The sequence below is a fragment of the Pinus tabuliformis genome, chromosome 2_1, assembly GCF_031772625.1.
Source record: "Pinus tabuliformis cultivar Carrire ecotype Pingquan chromosome 2_1, CPIR1, whole genome shotgun sequence".
Taxonomy (NCBI): domain Eukaryota; kingdom Viridiplantae; phylum Streptophyta; class Pinopsida; order Pinales; family Pinaceae; genus Pinus; species Pinus tabuliformis.
In genome coordinates, this window is record NC_142299.1 from 457,326,128 (window position 1) to 457,334,078 (window position 7,951).

The following is a 7,951-nucleotide window of genomic DNA, read 5'->3' on the forward strand; positions in this document are numbered from 1 at the left end:
TTCTTTCTTACCCTTCACTGCAAAGCCTTCAGGTTGCTTCATGTAGATCTCCTCTTCCAGATCCCCGTGAAGAAATGTTGTCTTCATATCCATCTGTTCTACCTCAAAATCAAAAGCAGCAGCAACAGATAAAAATAATCGAATAGAAGTTACCTTGGCAACAGGAGAAAATATATCACCAAAATCAATTCTCGGCACCTGGGAATAACCTTTTGCTACTAACCGAGCTTTGTATTTCTCCACCTTTTCTTTTGCATTTGTCTTCTTCTTGAACACCCATTTGCTAACAATGGGTTTCCTTCCAACCAGCAACTCCACCAGATCCCAAGCCTCATTTTTGTGCAAAGATGCCATTTCATCAACCATAGCCTCTTTCCAGAGTTTTCCATCCTCTGAATCTATTGCTTCCTTTACAGTTCTAGGATCATCATCATTAATAGATAAAGCAAAATTTCAACAAAGAGTAGATGGACTATACCTTTCTAGTTGCTTTCTTTCTTGAACTGATCTTCTCACACCCGGAGTTTGTGGCTCTTCATCTTCTGATTCCTCCTCTGTTGTAGAGTCTGATTCTTCTTCCTTTAGCTCAAACTCTATCTTCTCAAGTTCCTTTGGTTGGACTTCATGTTTAATAATATCTTTCACCTCTCTGAACACCACATCTCGGTTGTACACAACCTTCCTTGTTACTGGGTTCCAAAGCTTATAACCCTTTAAACCATCCTTATACCCAATAAAGATGCATTTATTTACTATCCAACTTGGTTCATTTCTCCTTTGGAACATGTACATATGCATCACATCCAAACACCCTCAGATGTGAAAGAGAAGGTTTCTTACCAGTCCATACCTCTTGTGGAGTCTTATCCTCCAATGTTGATGAAGGTGATCTATTGACCAGGTAACATGTTGTCTCCACCGCCTCTACCCAGAATTCCTATCCTAACCCGACACCACTGAGCATGCTTCTTGCCCTTTCCATCAACGTCTTGTTCATTCTTTCTGCAACTCCATTTTGCTGAGGTGTATATGGAGTAGTCTTCTGTCGTGCTATACCACACTTCTTACAAAATTCTTCAAATTCCTTACTGCAAAACTCTCCATTGTTATCTGTCCTCGCACCTTTATCTTCTTCTCTGTCTAGTTTTCCACCAGAGCCTTAAATTCCTGAAACCTGTCAAAGACTTCATATTTCTTCTTAAGAAAATATATCCATGTATTCCTTGAGAATTCATCTATAAATGATACATAGTACATAGACTTACCCAGTGATGGAACCTTCACAGGTCCAAACACATCACTGTGCACAAGCTCTAATATTTGTTTTGCCCTCTTACCACCAGAGGGAAAATTCACCCGATTTTGCTTCCCATATACACAATTTTCACAGAAATCAAAATCTAGGGAGCTATTACTCATACCTTCTACCATACCTTTACCATGAATTATTTGAAGGCCCTTCTCTCCAATATGTCCAAGCCTTTGATGCCACAACATGGTCTTCTCTCCAGAGACCACTAGATTTTCTGCTCCACTTTCAGGAACCACAGAACTGCTGCACCCATCAACAATCGTTCTACCTTGCAGCTTGTACAGAGTTCCAATCTGAACTCCCCACATCAATACCAGTGCTCCCCCAACCATCTTGCAAGTATCCTTCTCGAACACTGTTTTTACACTTGCATCATCCAACTTGCTTACAGAAATCAGATTTATGGCCAATGCAGGAATATGCAGAACACCCGGAGTGTTCTAACCCTTCCACCTTGCAATTTAAACTTTACTTTTCCGAGACCAACGATCCTAGCCCTCCTATCATCCCCTAAGAATACATCACCACCATCGTATTTCTCATACTCTGTTATGAAACCAGCTCAAGAAAAAAATAGAAAAGATAGATCAACGCCTTAGAATTCAGCCTCTTCGAGGGGGCAACCTCCTTTACATTACATAAATGAGCAATTCTTGGATGATACAAATGAAAATACCTCATTTCTATATATAAGAGTCTAAGGGTCATAATATAATCAGAGCTGACATAACAATAATAATGTAAGGGCATAATAATAACAATAGTGGGCTTCTATGGGGCACAATAGTAACAATATGGGCACTACATGGGTACATCAATATAATAAGGGGGTTGTACTAATAACAATAAGGGGTTACACTAGTAGTATAGGGGCCTAACATGCCCCTCTCCTTCAAAAAGCATTGTCCTCAACGCTTGAGTAGTTCTTAATGCTTCTGTATAAAATTCTTGTCCTCCCATGTGGAATCTTTAGCGGGTAAGTGCTTCCACTTGATGAGATACTCTGAAATTGATCGATTTCGTAGCTATCGAGTTTTTGTTTCTGTGACTGCTCCAGGTTCCAATATGATTTTTCCTTCCTCTTCAATTTCTGGCAATATTGTTTGAATTGGGATCTTTTGAAACTTTTGAATAAGTGGCCATACTTCTTCATCCTTCTTCCATTCATCCCTTGCTTCGTTTATCCAATCTGGTTGGATAATAGAAATAGTACAAAACAATGCTTCCACATCCTCATCCTTGAAGAGTCTTCCCATTCGGTAAGGTCACCATTTTTTAAGTGCAAATAGTATTGCCAACATTTCCTTCTCATAAATAGCTTGCTTGAGATGTAGCAGTAAAAATACCCAATCACCTAAATCAAAACATTTTTCACTACGATGTTGATCTACCTGTTGTTTTGTTTGATTTTGCATTGAAGTGGCGTTATCCTTTAAAATTTGGAGAACTTGTTGTTGATGCTCGATGTGATCTTTCACTGCTTGAACCTTTTTCTTCTTGATATGTCCTTCTATCTCTAGAGTTTGAGGAGTGGTAATTTCTTCCAATCCTTTACAAGATATGGTCGGATTCATTTCTTGATGCTCGATGTGATCTTTCACTTCTTGAACATTTTTCTTCTTGATATGTCCTTCTATCTTGATAGTTTGAGGAGTGGTAATTTCGACCAATGAATTACAAGATATGTTTGGATTCATTTCTTCTTTCTCGATGTGATCTTTCACTTTTTGCACCTTTTTCTTCTTGATATTTCCTTCTATCTTAAGAGTTTGAGGAGTGGTAATTCTTGCCAATGCTTTACAAGATATGGTCTGATTCATTTCTTCTTTCTCTGGGGTGGGGTCCTGGCGTATATCTTCTTCTTTTGATGTTTCTTGATCCTTTTCTTCCTCCTCTTCATATTCTAAGTAAAATAATTTCTTCTCAACACACTTATGACCTTTAGTGCATTTGCTATCACAATTGTAACAAAACCCCTTTTCTCTTCTTTCTTCCAATTGTTGTGGTGTAACCCTTGTAGGTTGTGGAAGGCTAGGAGAAACAACACTTCCATCTTTATAGTTGTGAGGGGTATGCTTCCTGGTTTCCATAAATTTGCTTTCCACTATGTCACAAAGCCCTTTTACTCTTTCCAATTGTTGTGGTGTTGCTCTTTGTATCCTCATAATGTGCTATCATTTCCTCCGTGAAAATTGACCACGTAACAAGTTGTTTACCAGAAAAAAGCCCTTCATACCATAAAAATTGATCTGGTTCTAAATATGAAGATGCAATACATACCTTTTGTAACAGTGGTACACCATGTAGATCAAAATATTGCTCCATCTGAAGTAAACAATTTACCGGATCCTTGCCATCAAACTTTCTCATCTTGATTTTTCTTGATTTTAGGAGCTCGATCTTGAAACGACTATAACTCTGTACTTTTGGATCTTTAAGTTCTAAAATCGCAACCTATATTAGCCCTATATGTCCTCTTTCCAATGCCACCAGTCTTATCCAAATTGGATTCTCCAAGAAAGAGTTATGCACAATCTCCCAAGATGACCTGATTATAGACCTTTCCAGAGAGCGAACTTGTATGAAGTGCCACGTGTCACTGTTTAGACCTTTGGCTCTAAAAATATCTACAAGAAACTACAGTTTGTCCTCTTTCTTTACCTTCTTACGAAATTTCAATCTGATGCTCAAAGAGAAAGTTATGATTATTTTCCCCAGGTCACCTGTTTGGAATGTAATTCAGGAGTCTGCAAAAATACCAACTTCCTCAGATCATATCTCCGTAAATATAGCGCGAAACGCTCTGAAATTTGGACCCAAGCTTCAGTGTGATCTCGTCTCAAATGGGGTTTTTGTTAGCTTCTGAAACATCGCAAAAAAAAAAAAAAAAAGTTATAGTGAAAATACCATGATGACCTGTTTGGAGCAACGAAACCCTAGAATCCAAAGCTCTGATACCAAATGTTATGAAACCAGCTCAAGAAAAAGATAGAAAAGATAGATCAACGCCTTAGAATTCAGCCTCTTTGAGGGGGAAACCTCCTTTACATTACATAAATGAGAAATTCTTGGATGATACAAATGAAAAGACCTCATCTCTATATATAGGAGTCTAAGGGTCATAATATAATCAGAGCCGACATAACAATAATAATGTAAGGGCACAATAATAACAATATTGGGCTTCTATGGGGCACAATAGTAACAATATGGGCACTACATGGGTACATCAATATAATAAGGGGGTTGTACTAATAACAATAAGGGGTTGCACTAGCAGTATAGGGGCCTAACATACTCACATAATCACTCTCTATGGGGAGTGAAGTGAAAGGATGCACCTGAGTCAATCAACCATGTCTCATGATCTACATGTGTACTTGAAGAAGCCAAGTACACATCCCCTCCTTAATCTGAGGTGGTTTTCACCTCTGCAGAAGGAGCATCATCAGATCCCTTTCCTTTATCAGGAGCTTTATATTTACAGTCCCTTTTGTAGTGCCCTTCCTTTCCGCATTTCCAGCATACCACCTTTATAGGTTTTCCTAGAGATTTAGATCTCCCTCCAGATTTAGATATCCAACTCGATGACTTATTTTTGTTTCTATTTTGGGACCGTCCTCGTACAGATAAGGCATCACCATTCTAGCTCTCCATATTTTTCCGTCTCATCTCCTCCGTCAGCCAGGATGAGACTATTTCATCAAACTGCAAGGCAGTTGCATTGCTACCTATTACAATAACCTGACTATCCCACGAATCTGGTAGAGAACACAACAAACTGATGCACTTATCTTCATCTAAAATTTTAATATCAACATATAATAACTAGCTTACCACAGTATTAAATGCGTTCAGATGCTTTGTCACCGAGTCTCCATCTTTCATCCTCAGGTTATATAGCTTTTTCCGTAGGAACAATTTATTTACCAGAGACTTGGATTAGTACAAAGTCCCTAACTTGTCCCACAAAGCCTTCATCGTAGCTTCCCCATATACATTTAGCAATACCAAATCTGAGACACACAATCTTATTGTGCTCTTTGCCTTCCGATCCAACTTCTTCCATTCTTCATCGGACACTCTCATTGGTTTAGTACCCAGATCTACCGCAATCCACTAATCTTTATCCACCAACAGATCCTTCATCTTGAGTTTCCACAACTCAAAACTCTAACCATTAAATTTCTCGATCTCTATCTTTCCACTGCTCTCCATCTTCTTTCACCACCAGAATCGATCTCGCACACCTCCCACTAAACAGGGTCTACCACAGGCCCGAGCAAAACCCCTAAGCAACAAAGGCGTCCCCTTGAAGCTAAAACAACTCTGATACCAAATGTAGGTTTTAACCCCATACAAAAATTACCTGCATACGAATTCTGAAACACAGAAAATAAACAATGCGAGAGCATAACACATAAAACACATATACACAAATATTTTCCCTTGGATCCCAAAACCGAGACTACCAGCTTGATTTTTCATTATATTCCTTTCAATGTTACAATACATATTTATACATGTCGAAGCATCCAATACCATGGACCGAAAATCGTCGTGTCCAAAACCATGTGCAAAAATCATGCACAAAACCATAGGTGGGTCCACCCAACCTAACATAAGGTCCAAAACCAAAATTTTCCGAGGCGTTGCCCCGGACCCCATAGAGTGGGGTTACCTGCACCCCTTAAACCCCTTGTGACCCCACTACTACGCAATCGGCGCAACGAAGGGGGGGCTCTGCCCCCCCTCTAACCCCCCGGTTAACTAAGTGGGTTAGTCGTGGAAAGAATATAACACAACCCAACATTCTACTACCAAGAACATAGCAAGTCATGAAGCTTGATGCAGTGAGGTTGAACCTGCTAATCTGGAAATAGTAAAGAGGATGATTTTGATCGGTAAATTTGTGATTGCCTTGGTTGGAACTTGTGATCCAACTTTGCCTGTATCTAGTGCATAGTATACAGAAATGTAATCTTCGATGTTAAGGCCTCCACGGGCCCTTCCTTTCAGATCAACTGCTTCACCCCTTTAGGAAATCCCTGTTATGAAGTATATGTCCTCTACTTTGATCTGTAAAGGCATATCATCTATGATGAACATTCCCTACTCTGCATCCCAATAATGAACTAACATCTCTAGCAGTCGAGTTTGTGTCTTCATGTTGGGCATCATGAAAAATTTAAGCAAACCACAATTTTTTAATGCATCCAACGATTCTTGATCTTCTAAAATTGCATTATCAACATCTGTATGCTCTATCTCTCTCTCTCTCTCTCTCTCTCTCTCCAAATGATAGACATCCTGCAAACTTGAAAGATTTTATCCATTAGAATTTTGGATTTTCATTTTTCTCTACGTGTACACTACTTTTATAAATAACAGACACGTACATAAGCGACTTTTCCTCTAAAAACTCATGTATAGGGATTTCTATACATAGTTTTCATGATATTAACCTGCGTACACGCTGAGAAGCATTAAAAAAAAAGCTTAAAATCTTGAAATTTTGGATCAATTGAATGAGTTTAAGGGATATAATTACCTAGAGACCATAGATGTTGATTTCGTTGGAGGATTTAATCTATGTAGTTTGCCCAAATTTGCTCGAAGAGCCCTCTTCTCAACACTTGAATGGTAAAAATGAGTTTGGGTGAGTTTGAAAAGTCCTTTTATAGCCAAATTTTGAAAACCCACTTTTCTAAAGTTCAAAATTTTTATTTTTATAATTTTATGAACTTTTGACTTTTTGCTTGAAGTGTTGGGAAAGGTTGTTTTCTAGGGTATTGAAGACTTAGTTATGTTTTTTTCGCCGCTTCGACTCCATGATCGTTGACCTATTGTGGTAGGTATCATTTTCTAAACTGGCATATAGGTTAAGACATATCACTTTTCTGTTTCATTATGCATCTTAACCTCATACTGCGATATTTAGCCATAGCGTCGACCCCATTATGTTGCGGTTTTTAAACCACTTTCACTTGTCATCTTATAAAGTTGTAACATAGTGGTAGAGCCTTTCCTTCCTAGGCTTCCTAGTCAGATCATCGTTGACATATGTCGCCCATGATGCCAGTATTGTGTAGGCTCGGGAGTCCTCTTTAGTCCCGCCATTACTCTACATTGAAGCCTCATTATTTTTCTTCTTCATTTTTTTTCTGGCTTTATACCCTAGAGGCTCCCATGTGTTAAGTTGTGCTACTGCATAGCATTTTGACTACTTGTACCACTTTTGGCTTTAAGCCGACTTCATATGGACTTGTGTATAAGCCACTTTTGACCATGACCTTTTGCAAGTTCAAACCATTCATTAGCCTTTGTGACTTGACACCTTTTTTTTGTGGAAAGAACATTCCCCCTAGTGTTGATGACCAGCATCTGCCGCCTTGCATTAAGCATAGGATTGTTCCAGTCCCAGGAACTAGTGCACTTTACCTTGGCACTTTTTATTTCCACTATACTATAGGCATCCTTTTATTCTTTTTCAGGATTTAAATATGAAAAAGACAAAAGAAAATAAAATATTCCAAAAAGAGCGGGAACAAGACAGTTTCTTCATCATTTGATGGAAACTAGAGTCAGTTGTGTCACCCTTGTACCAAGCACTTAAAATGAGTCTTTCCTCCATTGGGA